General features: G+C 39.2%; 1 protein-coding gene across 8 annotated transcripts in view; it reads left to right on the forward strand.

The window, feature by feature from the left end:
• The window catches only part of LOC100654125 (C-type lectin domain family 4 member A-like), a 94,514-nt gene that overhangs the window by 37,837 nt on the left and 39,772 nt on the right, over window positions 1-16,905 (forward strand). For 4 of the 8 annotated variants that reach the window (XR_010321923.1, XR_002785916.2, XR_010321922.1 and 1 more), the window contains one exon: window positions 3,187-4,074. The gene's annotated coding sequence lies outside the window, so the exon portion shown is untranslated. Of the gene's footprint in view, window positions 1-3,186; window positions 4,075-5,974; window positions 8,301-15,538; window positions 15,691-16,905 lie in introns of those variants that run through there. The other 4 variants (XR_010321920.1, XR_010321921.1, XM_010590917.3 and 1 more) reach the window with 2 other exon arrangements.

Here is a 16,905-nt window from a genome sequence, read left to right on the forward strand (position 1 = left end):
TGAGCAGAGTATTGTTCAGTTTCCAAGTGTTTGACTTCTTTTCCCTGCTTTTCCTATTATTGATTTCCACTTTTATGGCCTTATGGTCAGAGAAGATGGCTTTGTAATATTTCAATGTTTTGGATTCTGCTAAGGCTTGCTTTATGACCTAATATGTGGTCTATTCTAGAAAATGTTCCATGTGCACTAGAAAAGAAAGTATACTTGGTTGCTGTTGGGTGGAGTGTTCTGTATATGTCTGCGAGGTCAAGTTGTTTGATTGTGGCATTTTGATTTTCCGTGTCTTTATTGAGTTTCTTTCTGGATGTCCTGTCCTTCACCGAAAGTGGTGTGTTGAAGTCTCCTACTATTATTGTGGAGTTGTCTATCTCACTTTTCAATGCTGATAGAGTTTGTTTTATGTATCTTGCGGCCCTGTCATTGGGTGCATAAATATTTCATATGGTTATATCTTCTTGGTGTATTGTCCCTTTAGTCATTATATAGTGTCGTTCCTTATCCTTTCTGATGGATTTAACTTTAAAGTCTATTTGTCAGAAATTAATATTGCCACTCCCGCTCTTTTTTGATTGTTGTTTGCTTGATATATTTTTTTCTATCCTTTGAGCTTTAGTTTGTTTGTGTCTCTAAGTCTAAGGTTTGTCTCTTGTAGGCAGCATATAGACGAATTGTGTTTTTTAATCCATTCTGCCACTCTCTGTCTCTTTATTGTTGAATTTCGTCCATTTACATTCAGGGTAATTATGGATAGGCATGAATTTAGTGCTATCATTTTGATGTCTTTTTTTTGTGTGTTGTTGACAGTTTCTTTTTCCCACTTAATTTTATGTGCTGAGTAGATTTTCTTTATATATTGTCCTTTCCTCATATTTATTGTTGTTTTGTTTCTGCTGAGTCTCTATTTTTCTCCTGTATTTTATTCTGATGAGTAGGATAGTTTGTTTCCTTTGTGGTTACCTTATTATTTACTCCTATTTTTCTAAATTTAAACCTAACTTTTATTTCTTTGTATCGCTGTATTCCTCTCCATATGGAAGGTGTATGATTACATTTCTTAGTCTGTCTTTATTATTTTAATGTTGTCTTTTATATAATAACATCACTGTTACCCTGTTTTGAGCTTTTTTTTTTTTTTTTAATAATCTTACTTTGTTTTTTTTTGATTTCCCTGTCTGAGTTGACTTCTGGTTGCTCTGCCCAGTATTCTAGTCTTGGGTTGATACCTGATATTATTGATTTTCTAACCAAAGAACTCCCTTTAGTATTTCTTGTAGTTTTGGTTTGGTTTTTACAAATTCCCTAAACTTGTGTTTATCTGGAAATGTCTTAATTTCACCTTCATTTTTAAGAGACAGTTTTGCTGGATACATGATTCTTGGCAGGCAGTTTTTTTTTCCTTCAGTTTTTAAAACATGTCATTGAATTGCCTTCTTGCCTGCATGGTTTCTGCTAAGTAGTCCGAGCTTAACTTATTGGCTCTCCTTTGTAGGTGACTTTTCGTTTATCCCTCGGTGCTCTTATAATTCTCTTTCTTTGGTTTTGGCAAGTTTGATTATTATATGTCTTGGTGACTTTCTTTCAGATCTACCTTATGTGGAATTCAATGAGCATCTTGGATAGATATCTTCTCATCTTTCACAAAATCAGGGAAGTTTTCTGCCAACAAATCTTCAATAATTCTCTCTGTTTTTTCTGTTATCCCTCCCTGTTCTGGGACTCCAATCACTCGTAGGTTATTTCTCTTGATAGAGTCCCACATGATTCTTAAGGTTTCTTCATTTTTTTAAATTCTTTTATCTGATTTTTCTTCAAATAATTAGTGCCAAGTGATTTATCTTCGAGTTCTGAAATTTGAGCTTCTACTTGCTCAGTTCTGCTCCTCTGACTTTATTTTGAGTTGTCTACTTCTGTAATTTTATTGTTAATCTTCTGAATTTCTGATTGCTCTCTGTCTATGGATGTTTCCAGCTTATTAATTTTTTTATTATGTTCCTGAATAATCTTTCTAATTTCTTCAATTGCTTTATCTGTGTGTTCCTTGGCTCATTCTGAGTATTGCCTCATTTCCTTCCTGATGTCTTGAAGGGTTCTGTATATTAAACTTTCGTATTCTGGCTCTGGTAATTCCAGGAAGGCACTTTCATCTAGAAGATCCCTGGATTCTTTGTTTTGAGAGCCTGTCGAGGTGATCATGGTCTGTTTCATTTTGTGACTTGATATTGACTGTTGTCTCTGAGCCATCTATAAGTTATTGTATTATTTTATGCTTCTTACTGTGTTGTAGCTGCTTGGTTTGTTTTGGTTTAGTATACCCCTATGGGTCGCTTGAGTGATCTAGCTTGATTATTTTCACCTTTGGAGCTCTGATGTCCCATCCCCAGCTAGCTAGAGCTGTTATCAGGTATATCAGTCTAGGAGTCCATTCAGTTTTCTTGTATGAATTCAGCTCAGGTTTACAGGTAGCTGATAAGAAGTGTGTGGTACAGTATCTGTCCTACAGTCTTAGAGGTGCAGGGGTGATTGGTGTATATACCAGTATCTGATTGCAGCAGGGGGTCATGCTTCTAACAAGGCATGGGGCTGAGAACCGACCCCCAAATGTCTCTGAAGAAAACGTGTCCCTGTTCTCTAAAGCATGCAGGTGGGTGGGTTCTGCAGATGGACCATGGGCACCCAAAGTTTTTGGTTGTAAGGACTGGGAGGTACCAGTTTTCTTTGGAACCCTGTTGCAGGTGGCTGGGTGACCTGAGTGGAGCTACCAGTCCTTAGGTCCCTGATGTGGGTAGGTGAGGACCTTGTTTAATAGGCAAAGCAATGTCAAACATCAAACACCCACCTCACCTCACAGCTGAAATGGTTGGAGTTTGTCAACAAGGGCCTATTCTCCTGAAATAGGACCACACAAGTCCATGCAGAAGGGAAAGGTGCTCAAGGTCCATGGGTGGTTTATGCCTGGACAGGAGTCGCTTCTGTCCTGAGGTCCCCCGGTTAATGGAGCTAGCAAATTATCTCTTCCCCTGAATTGCAAACTTTTTCCTTCATCAAGGCTGGGAGGATGGCTCTAGGTGCTCAGCAGTGCCTATCTCAGGCCCAGGGATTCAGCCGCTGAAGCCGGCTTGGGGGTGGGGGGGCATGGTAAAATATACACAAGTACTTAGCTTTTGTCAAGAGTGCCATTCTTCTCAGGTCCCGGAGGTGTGAGTGGGCTGTGCGGCTGGCTGCTTCTCCCTGAGGAAACTGTGGCCAAATGCTAATACCAGCCTGCTGCTGCTGCTGCTCCGGGAATGGTGCCAGAGGGCTCCCTGCAATTCAGAGCTGGTAACTCCTCTCCACTTCTGAACTGTCTCTTCTTCCCCCTGCCCCTCAGTTTGTTGTCTAAGCTTCCCTTCGATGCTGAGAGCTCCTAGCTTATCACAAATAATACTCGTTTCACTTGTTTTTTCTGGTCTTTTTTGTAAAGAGGGCTTGCTGGAAGCATCTGTGTATTCCTCCATCTTGGCTCTGCCTCTCCTGTCAGCAATTCTTTAGTGATCCTCTTTGTATTTTCTGTTTTCTCTCCCTGTTCTGGAAATCTGGTCACTTGAACATTTTTGCTTTTGATTGTATTCCACATAATTCTCAGGGTTTCTTCATTTTTCTTCATTCTTTTTTCTGATTTTTCCTCAAACAGCTGTGTGCAAGTATTTGTCTTCGATTTCACTGATCCTGTCTACCTTCATTTCAAACCTGCTCCTCAGCCCTTCTATGAAACACTGTCCATATCTGAAATCTTGTTGTTTATCTTTTGGATTTCTAGTTGTTTTTGTATGATTTCTAGTTGTGAATTTATTTTGGCATTTTGTTCCTGTGTTATTTTCCTGATTTCTTCCATTTTTTTTTGCCTGTATTTTGCATGAATTTGTCTGCCTTTTCCAAAAATTTGTCTATTTTTTCCTCATTTTTGTCTGCTTTTTGTTTCAACTCTAGAATTGCTCTGAATATTAGAGCTTTGAATTCTTTGTCAGGTAGTTCTAGTGCCTTTCTTCTACTGGCAAGTCATCTGGTGTTTTATTTTGGACACCTATTGCAACCATCCTGTCCTGTTTTTTTTTTTTTTTTTTTTAATATGTGTTGATATTGTCTGCTGTCTTTAGGATGTTCAGTACTTATTTTCTTCATTTCTTGATTGTAGATTTGTTTGTTTTGTCCTGTTTTTTTGTTTTATTTGGCTATGTCTGAGCAGGTGGGCTGTGTGTTCTTTTTTGTTTGCTCATTTGTAGTTACAATACTTTTCACCTCCTTGTCCAATGGGCAGGGCCAGTCACTCAGCCATGGTGTGGCAGGGAAGGTCCAGCAGAAGGGGAGGGGAAGGGATTGGTTGTTTGTGGCAAGTACTATGGCTGACAGGGTGGGCCAGGAATCAGTGCTGGGCAGGCTCTGGTAGGCCGTGCCTTTGCTGTTCGGGGGTGTGATGTTCAGTGCATGGTGCAGGTAGGCAGGAAAGAGCGGACAGTTTGTGATATGTAGAGTCAGTAGGGGTATAGGGAGGGGAGAGACAGGAGAGAGAAACAGGAGCCATAAACAAACAAACAAATAAAGGAAAAAAAAAAAAGAATGCTAAGGGAGCTTGCTGTTGGAGTGGAGAGATGAGAAACCAAGAAATGGAGAAAAGCAAGAAGGAAAAAGGAAAAAAAATTAATAAAAATTTGGAAAAGAAAGAAAAGAAAAGCCTCCAGGAGTCCCACAGGTGGGGCCATGAGGACCAGGGAATTGGCTCATGCTGCACAAGAGGGGGTATAGATGTCACACTGCACCAGATATTCCAGAGAAAGGAAAAGAATATAAGTGTAGAGAGATGAAAACTGGGAAATGAAGAATGCCAGAAAGGGAAAAAGAGAGAGAAAAGAAAAAAAGAAAGGAAGGAAAGAAAGAAGGAGGGAGGAAGGGAGGAAGGGAGGAAAGGGGGGGGGAGAGGGGGAGAGAAAGAAGGAAGAATGAAGGAAGAAAGGAAGAAAGAAAAGGGAAGAAAGGAAAGGAAAGAAAGAAAAAAAGAAAGAAAAAAAAAAAAAGGAAATGCACCCAGATATCCTACCTATGTGGCTGCTCAGGTTTGGGGGAGTGGCTCCTAAGGCATGCAGTGCAGCCCAGCTATAAGGGGCTCCCAAGCTGTGAAAAGGAAAGAAAACAAACAAAACAGAGCCAAGCAAAGCAAGGGAAAAAAAGCCCCAGGGATCCCACCAGCATGGTGTAGCAGGCCAGGGGAGTTGTTCCCCAGTTAGTGTGGCTTCACAGCCTTTCAAGAAGAAGCAAAGATGGCACACAGAGCCAGGTGTTCAAGAGAAAGGAGGGGGAGGAAATGGAAATGGAAAGAAGCAACTGCAGCTCAGGGGGCTGGGTAGTATGGATGGGGCGAATCCAAGCAGCCTGAGGCCAAAGCAGTTGCCTACTGGCCAAGAGACTGTGGTTGGCGGGAAGCAGAGGAGGCTGAAGGAGGAGGGGAAGAAGGGTGGGAGTTAGGAAAGCATACATGGCTCGTTACAGGGCGCTCTGTCTCCTGCTGGGAACTTCATGAAGCTGCTTTCCCATACTCCCTGTCTGCTGATGTCCTGTGCGGGTGGGGTGAATCCAAGTGGCATGGACACTGCACTTCCTGGCCAGCTGAACCACCGCAGCCAGCCAGGAAGCTCGGAGGTAGAGCAGAGGGGAGAGGATGGGGGTGGGGTGGGAAAGCGTATATTGCTGGTTACCAGGTGCTCTGTACCCTGCTGGGAACTCCGTGAAGCTGTTTTCCTGTGCTCCCTGTTTACCATTCCTAGACAGGAGTCCAAGATGGCTGATCCGTGCTCTGTTAGCTGATAGGGCCCTCCTCACATATCTCTCCTCACTCTCGATCCTCTGTCAGTTTCTTATTCCATTCAGCGTTTGGCTGAGTTCTTTATCTCTTCATTTGACACTTCAGGTTCAAGGAATGATGTTTTGTCTCTCTTTTACTTAGTTTTTCAGGTCTTTGCTGTGGAGTGACAGCGTGGTGCTTCTGTCCATGGTGCCATATTGGCTGGAAGTCCAGGGGCATATATCTAGAAGTGAATTTGCTGGGTCCTAGAGTGTGTATATTCAACTCTACTACAAACTGCCCAACTATTTTTCAAGTATAGCTATACTAGTCTATACTCTATCAGCAGTTTATAAAAGATTTTATTGTTCCACATCCTCACCATAGTTGGAATTGTCAAACTTTAAATGATATTGCCTATCCTCTCGTATCTCACTGTGGTTTCAATGTGCATTTTTCTTTTTACTAATAAAACTTTAATTTTTAAGTTTACTGGTCTTTTGTAAAGTGTATATTCAAGCCTCTTACCCATTTTTCTATTGGATTTTCTACTCTTAGTTTACTGTTGGAGTTTAAAAAAATTATACATTCTGGCTATGAGTCCTTTGTTCATTATGTGAGAGTAAACAGTTCTGCCACCCATAACATATTCTTCTATGCTATCTTCGAAAAGTTTTATACTTTTTCCTTTCACATGTAGGTGTATAATGAACTTGAAATTGATTTTTGGATATACTGTGAAGTGTGAGTCTAATTTAATTGTTTTGTTTTTTTTCTATATGGAAAATCGTTTTTTTCCCAGCACATTTATTGAAAAGACCTTCCTTTTCCTAATGATATGTAGTGCCATCTATGTCAAAATTCAAGCACCTTTATTTGTCTGGGTCTCTTTCTGGATTTTCTATTCCATTCCATTGATCTATTTACCTATCACTACACCAATACCAGTGTGCCTAAATATAGGTTTAAAAAAATCTTGGTTTTTGATAATGCATATTCTTGGCCATTGTACCTCTGTATGACTTCATTTTTAAATTTTTATCTTCTATTATTGTACTTCAGATGAAGGTTTACAAAACAAACTAGCTTCTCATTAAATAATTAATACACATACTGTTTTCTGACACTGGTTACCAACCCCCTGACATGTCAACACTCTCCCCTTCTTGACCTTGGGTTCCCTATTACTAGCTTTCCTGTCCCCTCCTGCCTTTTAGTCCTTGTCCCTGGGCTGGTGTGCCCCTTTAGTCTCGTTTTGTTTTATGGGCCTGTCTAATCCTTGGGTGAAGGGTGAACATCAGGAGTGACTTCATTACTGAGCTTAAAGCGTGTCCAGGGCCAAACTCTCGGGTTTTCTTCAGTCTCTATCAGGCCAGTAAACCTGGTCTTTTTTTTTTAATTAGAATTTTGTTCTACATTTTTCTCCAGCTCTGTCTGGAACCCTTTATTGTGGTCCCTGTCAGAGCAATCAGTGGTGGTAGCCAGGCACCATCTAGTTGTGCTGGACTCAGTCTGGTGAAGGCTGTGGTAGTTATGGTCCATTAGTCCTTTGGACTAATCTTTCCCTGTGTCTTTGGTTTTCTTCATTCCCTCTTGCTCCAGATGGGGTAGGACCTGTGGAGTATCTTAGATGGCTGCTCACAAACTTTTAAGACCTCGGACAATGCTCACCAAAGTAGAATATAGAACATTTTCTTTTTAAACTATGTTAAGCCAATTTTTTTTATGCCAATTGAGCTAGTTGTCTGCCGAGACCATAGTCCTCAGCCCTCAGCCCAGTAAATCAGTCCCTCAGTGAGTATGGATGTGTCTATGAAGCGTCCATGGCCTTGCCTTGGTCACATTGTGCTGAATTCTCCAGTATTGTGTACTCTCTTACCCTTCACCAAAGTTACTACTTATCTATTGTCTAGTTAGTGGTTTTCCCTCCCTACCCCTTCCCTACCTCGTAACCATCAAAGATTGTTTCTTTCTGTGAGTCAATCTTTTCATGAATTTTTATAATAGTGGTGTCATACAGTATTTGTCTTTTTGTGATTGACCTATTACACTCAGGATAATGCCCTCCAGAATCATCCATGTTGTAAGATATTTTGCAGATTCATCATTGTTCTTTATTGTTGCATAGTATTCCATTGTGTATGTGTACCATAGTTTGTTTATCCATTCATCTGTTCTTGGCCACTTAGGTTGTTTCTTTTTGCTATTGTGCATAATGCTGCAATGAACATGGGTGTGCATATGTCTATTCGTGTAATGGCTCTTATTTCTCTAGGATATATTCCTAGGAGTGAGATTGCTGGATCTTGTGGTATTTCTATTTCTAGCTTTTTAAGGTAGTGATGTATTGTTTTCCAAAATGATTGTACCATTTTGCATTCCACCAGCAGTGCAGAAGATTCCAATCCCCCCGCAGCCTCTCCAGTATTTGTTATTTTCTTTTTAATATTTGTCAGTTATGTGTGGGTGAGGTGGCATCTCATTTTAGTTTTTTTTTTTTTTTATTGTACTTTAGATGGAGGTTTACAGAACAAACTAGTTTCTCATTAAACAGTTAGCACACATATTGTTTTATGACACTGGTTAACAACCACACAACATGTCAACACTCTCTCTTCTTGACCTTATGTTCCCTATTACCAGCTTTCCTGTACCCATCTGCCTTCTAGTCCTTTACCCTGGGCTGTTGTGTTCCTTTAGTCTCATTTTGTTTTATGGGGCTGTCTAACCTTTGGCTGAAGGGTGAACCTCAGGAATGACTTCATTACTGAGTTTAAAGGGTGTCTGGGGGCCATACTTTCAGGGTTCCTCCAGCCTCTGTCGAGCCAGTAAGTCCAGTCTTTTTTTTGTGAGTTAGAATTTTGTTCTATATTTTTCTCCAGCTCTGTCCGAGACGCTCTATTGTGATCCCTGTCAGAGCAGTCGGTGGTGGTAGCTGGGCACTGTCTAGTTACTAGACTCAGTTTGGTGGTGGCCGTGGTAGATGTGGTCCATTAGTCCTTTGGACTAATCTTTCCCTTGTATGTTTAGTTTTGTTCATTCTTCCTTACTCCCAAAAGGGTGAGACCAGTGGAGCATATTAGATAGCTGATTACAGACTTTTAAGACCCCAGACACTATTCACCAAAGTAGAATGTAGAACATTTCTTTATAAAGTATATTATGCCATTTGAGCTGGATGTTCCCCAAGACCACGGTCCCCACAGCCATCAGCCCAGCAATTCGTTCCTTCAGGGAGTTTGAATGTGTCTATGAAGCTTCCATGGCTTTGCCTTGTATAAGTTGTGCTGGATTCCCCAGTATTGTGTACTGTCTTACCCTTTATCAAAATTACCACTTACGTATTGTCTTTTTTAGTATTTTTCTATCCCCACCCGTCCCCTCCCTCAAAACCACCAAAGATTGTTTCTTTTTGTGTATATACCTTTTCATGAGTTTTTACAGTAGTGGTTTCATATAATATTTGTCCTTTTGTGATTGTCTTATTTCACTCAGCATAATGCCCTCCAGATTCATCTGTGTTATGAGAAGATTTTCAGATTCATCATTGTTCTTTATTGTTGTGTAGTACTCCATTGTGTGTATGTATCATAGTTTATCCATTCATATGTTGATGATCATCTAGGTTGTTTCCATCTTTTTGCTATTGTGAATAATGCTGCAATGAACATGGGTGTGCATATGTCTATTCATGTGGCGGCTCTTCTTTCTCTCAGATATATTCTAGGAGTGGGATTGCTGGATCATGTGGCAATTCTATTTCTAGCTTTCTAAGGCAGCACCATATCGTTTTCCAAAATGGTTATATCATTTTGCATTCCCACCAGCAGTGCATAAGAGTTCCAGTCTCCCTGCAGCCTCTCCAACAATTGTTATTTCCTGTCTTATTGATTTGTGCCAGTAATGCCGGGATGAGATGGTATCTCATTGTGGTTTTGATTTGTATTTCTCTAATAGCTAGTGATCATGAGCATTTCCACAGTGTATCTGTTAGCCGCTTGAATGTCTTCTTTGGTGAAGTGTCTGTTCATTTCTTTTGCCCATTTTTTAAATGGATTATTTGTCTTTTTGTTGAAGAAGTGTTGGATTTTCTTGTAGATTTTAGAGATTAGACCTTTGTCCGATTTCTAATAGCCATTTTTTTTTCCCCCAGTCTGTAGGTTGTCTTCTTACTCTTTTGGTGAAGTCTTTTGATGAGCATAAGTGTTTAATTTTTAGAAAATCCCAGTTATCCATCTTATCTTCCAGAGCTTGTGTGTTGTTGGTTGTGGTTTGTATCCTGTTAATGCTGTGTATTAGGGCCTCTACCATTGATCCTATTTTTTCTTCTATGAACTTCATAGTTTTTGGCTTTGTATTTAGGTCTTTGAAACATTTTGAATTAATTTTTGTATGTGGTGTGAGGTATGGGTCCTGTTTCATTTTTTTGCAGATGGACACCCAGTTTTGCCAGTACCATTTGTTAAAAAGACTGTCTTTTCCCCATTTGATGGACTTTGGGCCGTTGTCAAAGATCAGGTGACCATAGGGGGATGGATTTACATCTGGGTTCTCGATTTTGTTCCATTGGTCAATGTATGTGTTGTTGTACCAGTATCAGGTTGTTTTGACTACTGTAGCTGTATAGTAGGTTCTGAGGTCAGGTAGTGCGAGTCCTCCTACTTTATTCTTCTTCTTCAGTAGTGCTTTACTTATCTGGGGCTTCTTCCCTTTTCATATAAAGTTAATGATAAGTTTTCCATCTCTTTAAAGAATGTTGTTGGTATTTGGATCAGGATTGCATTGTATTTGTAAAGCTCTTTGGGTAGAACTGTCATTTTGACAATGTTAAGTGTACCTATCCATGAGCATGATATGTTTTTTTCATTTATGTAGATCTGTTTTGGTTTCTTGCAGTGGTGCTTTGTAGTTTTCTTTGTATAGGTCTTTTACATCTCTGGTTAAATTTGTTCCCAAGTATTTTATTTTTTTAGGGGCTATTATAAATAGTATTGTTTTCCTGATTTCCTAGTCATCATTTTCATTACTGGTGTATAGGAATCCAACTGATTTTTGTATATTTGTCTTGTACCCCACTCCTTCACTGAATCTTTCTGTTATCCTTACTAATTTGGATGCCCTTTATTTCTTTTTCTTGCCTTATTGCTTTAGCTAGGACTTCCGGAACAATGTTAAATAGTAACTGTGGTAAAGGGCATCCTTGTCTTGTTCCTGTTCTCAGGGGGATTATTTTCAGTCTCTCTCTCCGTTAAGAATAATGTTGGCTGTTGGTTTTGTATAGGTACCCTTCTATACCTATTTTATTGAGAGTTTTTCTCAGGAATGGATGTTGGAATTCATTGAATGTCTTTTTTGCATCGATTGAGATAATTATGTGATTCTTTTGTTTTAAGTGGTGGATTACATTAATTGATTTTCTAATGTTGAACCATCTTTGCATATCTGGTATGAATCCCACTTGTTCGTGGTATATTATTTGTTTGATCTAATGCTAAATTCTGTTGGCTAGAATTTTGTTGAGAATTTTTACATCTATATTCATGAGAGATATTGGTCTGTATTTCTAGTGGCGTCTTTGCCTGGTTTTGGTGTCAGAGTTATGCTGACTTCATACGATGAATTTGTAAGTATCCCTTCCTTTTCTATGTTCTGAAATATTTTGAGTAGTACTGGTGCAAACTCTTTTCTGAATGTTTGGTAGAATTCTTGAAGTCATTTGGTCTAGGTCTAGGATCTTTTTTTTTTTTCCTTACCTTTTCAGTCTCTTCTCTTGTTATAGGTCTGTTCAGATTTTTAACCTCAGTTTGTGTTAGTTTAGGAAGGTAGTGTGTTTCTAGAAATAATGTCTGTTTCCTCTGAGTTTTCAAACTTGTCAGAATATAGTTTTTCATAGTACTCTGTTATGATCATTTTTATTTCAGTTAGGTCTGTTGTAATGTCCCCATTTGGAATGTCAATAAAAATGGGTTTATTTTTTTATTTTTTTTACTTTTCATTCTACTTGATGATTTTGGATAGATTCCAGGAGGGAAGGGAATACTTTACTGGCAGTTTGTCTTTTCTTATTACTTATGATACAAACTACTGATTACTTTACTAATTTTCATTTAAAAGTGTCCTAGTCATCTAGTGCTGCTATAACAGAAATACCACAAGTGGATGCCTTTAACAAAGAAATTTATTCTCTCACACTCTAGTGAGTTACAAGTCCAAATTCAGGGTGTCAGCTCCAGGGGAAGGCTTTCTCTCTCTGTCGGCTCTGGAGGAAGATTCCTTGTCATCAATCTTCCCCTGGTCTAGGAATTTATCAGGTGCAAGGACCCCAGGTCCAAAGGATGTGCTCTACTCCTGGTGCTGCTTTCTTGTTGGTATGAATTTCCCAACTCTTTGCTTGCTTCCCTTTTCTTTCATCTCTTAGAGATAAAAGGTGGTGCAGGCCAAACCCCAGGGAAACTCCCTTTATCTTGGATCAGGGAGGTGACCTGAGTAAGGGTGGTTTTAAACCCCACCCTAATTCTCTCAACATAAAATTAGGATCACAAAATGGAGGACAAGCACACAATACTGGGAATCGAGGCCTAACCAAGTTGATACACACATTTTCGGGGGGACATAATTCAATCTGTGACATTCCAAGATCATTATGTAAGTGATACTTGATTTTATTTCTTGAAAAAAATCATGATTCAGTTATACCGGGGATTACTGCACATACTTATTATACAGTGTTAATATAGTGCACTAAGTCCTCATTTGCTTTGTTTTCTCTGATCTTATATCTCTTCATTGCTTATTCTGGGGCCAGACATTCTGACAATATCTCTTTCTCACTCATCTTCATCCTGTTGGCACTCTCAAACTTATTTCTTTCAAGGTTTCTTATTTTCCGCCTTAGGTTGGCTGGCACCATACTGCCTCTGTTCTCTTTTCAGTTTGTTACTTTGGGTTGCTCCACAGGAGCAAAATCATCCTGACAATACCTGAGGGCAAGGAAAGAATTTTTCCTTCTCAAAACCGAATAACCAGTCTGTTCACTGCATCCTCTTTCTCTGAAATTGCTGGTTGTCAAAGAACTCTCACCTCTCTTGTGACAACTTAGTGTCACTTATGAAACTCAAGAATCATCCTCACTCCCCCCAGGTCATTTCAGTCTCTGTGTGAAGTAGCCCAATGACGGAGGTCTCCATGAGATTTTCTGTGTCCTTTGAGAGTTTGGCTGGTTGGTTAAGAGATTTTCTTCCCACCAGACTGACCATCCTTTGGTACTTAATTCTCTCTTGGGGTGGATGATCTCACGGTAATGAGGAAACATAATAATAACAGTTATGATAACAATGCCTCGCAGCTTATACCCCATCAGTTTTCAAAGTGGTTCTATGCATTTTATCACTTTTGGTCCTCAGGAAGCAGATAGAGCAGATACTTTTGCTGGGTATAAAATCCTGGGTTGACTTCTTTTCTTTCAGCACTTTGAAAATGTTGTGCCACTTTGTTTTGGTCTCCACGGTTTCTGATGGAAAATCTTCTATCAGTCTAATTGTTTTTCCCCTATAGATAAGGTGTTTTTCTCTAGCTGCATTCAAGGTTTTTTCTTTGTAGTTTGTGGAAGTTTAATTATATTGCATCTTGGCATGGATTTCCTTGAGCTTATTCTGTTCAGAGTTCTCTCAGCTTCTTGAATCTATGGGTTTACATTGATTTCCAAATTTAGGACATTTCAGCCATTATTTCTCCGAGTATTTTTTCAGCCCCCATCTTTCATGTCTCCTTTTGAGACTCAGATAACATAAATGTTAGATCTTTTGTTCTAGTCCCACAGGTTCCTGAGGTTCTGTTCTTCTTCTTCTTCTACTTTTCATTCTATTTTCTCTGTTGTTCAGAGAGGGCAATTTCTATTATTTTCTCTTCCATTTCACTGATTCTTTACTAAGTTGCCACCATTTTGCTGTTGAGTCCATCCATTGAATGTTTTTTATTTAGTCATTGTAGTTTTCCATTGTAAAATTTTGTTTGGTCTTTTTATTTTTTTTTAATATACATATCTTCTATGTCTTTATTTCTTTGCCAAGTCTTTCTATTTCTTTGGCAAAACTTCCTAATTTTCATTTGTTTCTAGAGTGTTCATACTCTCATTGAAATATTTTTTATCATGACTGCTTATAAATCTTTGTCGCATAATTCTAACATTTTTGTCATCTTGGTGTTGGCACGTGGTATGGATTGAATTCTGTCTACCAAACATATGTGTTGCAAATTGTAACTTCTATGTCTGTGGTAATAATCCTATTTGAGAATGTGTTGTCTCTGTTATGTTAATGAGGCAGGATTAGTATAGAGTGTCCTTTAGTCAATCTCTTTTGAGATAAAAAAGAGATTAAATAAGCAAGAGAAATGAAGAAAGATCAATGCCAAGTTACATGGATAGCTGTAAGGAACCTGGAACAGAAGCTGAAGAGACAAAGACCCACCCCAAGAGCTGACAGAGAGAGAAAGGTTTCCCCTAGAGACAGTGCCCTGAATTCAAACTTCTAGCCTCCTAAACTGTGAGAAACTAAATTTATCTTTGTTAAAGCTATCCACTTATGGTATTTCTCTTAAAGTAGTACGAGATAACGAAGACAGTGTCTATTAATGGCCTTTTTTCATTGAGCTTGAGGAGGTTCTTTGTATGATGAGTACATTTCTATTGAAATCTGGATATTCTAAATTTATATTACGAGACTTTAAATCTTATTTAAACCATCTTCTGTAGCTGGCTTTTTCTGACACCAATCTGACACAGATAAAGAGGCTCTATTTTGTTGCTGCAAGATGGAAGTAGAATTTCAGGTTCTCCACTCAGCCTATGTTGACATCGGAGGAATGGGGGTTCCTTGTTACTGCTGAGTGGGAGTAGGAATTGTGCTCTCCATGTGGTCTCCACAGATAATGTATGGAGGGTGTTATCTTTACTGCTGGGCATGGAAAAAGTTCTGACTCACCAGTAGGATTTCTTTGACACTAACCCAGTGAAAAGCTGGAGGGGTGCCTCATTACTGCCGGGTTGGAATGGAAGTCCAGGCTCTCCACATGATCTCTTACTAATGCTGCAGGGTGGGGAAGTATCCTAACTGACTATGGAATTAAAATTACCATTCCCTACTTGACCTTCTCTGACACCACCCTGTGGAGGTGTGGGGGCACCTTATTACAACCTTGCAAGAGTGGAAGTCTATGTACACATTCATCCTTTGATTGAATGGAGGCCACAGATTCCTCCCCCCCTCCACCCGTTTTCTTTGGTGTTAGTAAAGTGATTTGTGTCCAAAAGTTTTATGTCTTGTTATGCTGCCCGTTTCCTGGTTCTTTGGATAGAGTAAAAAGGTTCTTGTTGGGCCCTCATTTTTTGGTCTGCCACCGTTGATATTCCTGGGTCACTACATGTCGAATTTCAAGCCTGGGATTATAGGGCAAAGAGAAACCCTGGGAACTCAGCACTGTGTTATTCCTTGGGTCCAACACCCCTAGCAAGTCTGCTACCTTTTAGAGTCTTCTTACGTTTCTTTTATATTTAATGTCAAGAATGTTTAATTGTACTTAGTGAGAGAAATAGGGAAAAGTATGTCTACTCCATCTTCCCATAAGCAGAAGTCTCCTTTGGTGCTTTATTTTAATACTGTGAACACTTTAAAAATTACTTTGCTTTTTTTCCTATGTTGCCCTTATATGTCCCTCTTCCTAACACAGGGAAAGTTTGGGGCTGCTGCCCAGAGAATTGGACAGTATCTAATACCAGCTGCTACTTAATTTCTTCCAAAGCAAAAACTTAGACTGAGAGTAAGAAGACCTGCGCTGGGATGGGAGCTCATCTGTTGGTGATCAACACCGAGGAGGAGCAGGTACTTTCTAATGGACCATGGAGCAGAAGCCCTGCCTGGGGTTTGTTCACTTCCGTTGGCTGAGAGGAGGTTTTATTGTTCTGGGATGTTGGTGCTGTGGCAGAAGGCTTTTAGGAAAGCAAATAGGAGAGTCTCCTAAGGCTTTACATTCTACACCTTCCTTCTGCATTAATAAAACCTCTGCCCTCAAAAAAAAAAAAAAAAAAGGAGCATTTAAAATATAACGTGGGACTTGAGTGGAAGGATGAGAAAATTTCAGTCTGAAATATCAGTTTGTTCATTCAACATGTAAATGTTTTATACGTCATTCACTGTGTAACAAAGAAGGGCTATTAAGTGTAATAGACAAATAGAGTTGAATCTTGAGAATCACAGTTGACAATCAGAAATGAAGTTAAAGTATCTCTGAAGTTATGAAAGCAAAAGTTATGAAATCCGAGAACACTGTCTCATGTACAACTTTGAAGAATACCATTTTTTTAGAGAAGAAAGAGGGAAAGTGAGTATGAGATTAGAATTCAGTCTGATCATATGTTCCCATGTGTTCATAAGTGATCCTGCCCTGCTTAGCCGCGGAAGTCCTGTGATCGTGGCCATGGCCCGTGTGGTTTTCCCTGGTTCCTGTTCTTTTCTTCCCTTTTCTCTAAGACCTTAAGAGGCTCAGTACAACCTAAGTACTCTACAATCTGTGAGTTCTTTCTTTTCTTCTCTCAGCTATTAATATAACTCAGAAGCTGGATAGACAGTCTACTTGCTATGCGAGGCTGTCAGACCCAGAAGGGACACGCCAGTGGCAATGGGTAGATAGATCAGTCACCATACAACAAAAGTGTCACATAAGTATAGAATTTAGTAAAAGAATCCTGGATCCTGCACCATACTGAGCCATTCTAGCTATCAGCTACTAAACAAGAAGAAGAAAAACTACTTTTCTCTTTTTAAGCCCAGGTCCATTTGACACTGAAGTTTGTAATTTTAACATTTATATCTCTAAATAAAAGAAAAATTCATGTCATTCAAGATCATAAGTAATTACTAAGGTTGAATATTTGTCCTAAAGCAAAAACACTAAATTCTTATAATCTTATTATAACTTCTATTTATATAGTTTTTAAAGGACTTTAAAATACTTTAGAATACATTACCACCTTTGATCCTCATACCAACTGTGTGACATATATGTGGACAGTACTCAATCCCCATTTTTTAGATAGG

Source organism: Loxodonta africana, chromosome 4, assembly GCF_030014295.1.
Source record: "Loxodonta africana isolate mLoxAfr1 chromosome 4, mLoxAfr1.hap2, whole genome shotgun sequence".
Taxonomy (NCBI): domain Eukaryota; kingdom Metazoa; phylum Chordata; class Mammalia; order Proboscidea; family Elephantidae; genus Loxodonta; species Loxodonta africana.